Source organism: Myotis brandtii, unplaced genomic scaffold, assembly GCF_000412655.1.
Source record: "Myotis brandtii unplaced genomic scaffold, ASM41265v1 scaffold698, whole genome shotgun sequence".
Classification (NCBI taxonomy): Eukaryota; Metazoa; Chordata; class Mammalia; order Chiroptera; family Vespertilionidae; genus Myotis; species Myotis brandtii.
The window spans coordinates 1082545-1083028 of record NW_005370731.1 but is presented as its reverse complement, the minus strand read 5'-3'; the positions used below and the strand labels follow the sequence as shown (position 1 = coordinate 1083028).

Below are 484 nucleotides of genomic sequence, written 5' to 3'. Positions count from 1 at the left end.
CGAGAGGCAGGGCAGCCCGAAGGGGTCTCCCTGGTGCTGCACCTGCGGAGACAGGCCGGTCAATGGGACCCCGGGACGCCGCCCCTCTCCTGGGCCTCAGCTTCCCCATCTCGCACAATTCCGTGATAATACAAAACAACTACCAGAAAAGTGCCCTTTACACCAGTGCCTTTGTGTCTTCATCTCTAAAATGGAATAACACTGCCAACTTCATAAGGTTATGAGCATGTTACAATCTTCTTAAGTCAGGTCCTGGCCCCTGGGAAGGCACAACAAAACTAGGGCAAGCATGTCGTCAAACTCAAAGGCTCACACGGGCCAAATCAACAAGGTGGAAGTGTATGTGGCCGCAAAAAAACTAAAGCTCCAATTTTCATAGAAACGTAGGTTTATTTCGATAGAGACATGCTGAATACAAAGGGCTGAAATAAATGAGTCATCGTTAACATAAAATAATAGAACATTTTAATAAAAATTAATATTT

General features: G+C 45.7%; 1 protein-coding gene across 4 annotated transcripts in view; it reads right to left on the bottom strand.

Moving 5' to 3' along the window:
* The window catches only part of CTF1 (cardiotrophin 1), a 5934-nt gene that overhangs the window by 2662 nt on the left and 2788 nt on the right, over positions 1-484 (bottom strand). Inside the window, exon 3 of one of the 4 annotated variants that reach the window (XR_314483.2) lies at positions 1-42. The exons of the other annotated variants lie outside the window; for them this stretch is intronic. The gene's annotated coding sequence lies outside the window, so the exon portion shown is untranslated. The remainder of the gene's footprint in view (positions 43-484) is intronic. 4 annotated transcript variants of the gene reach the window in all.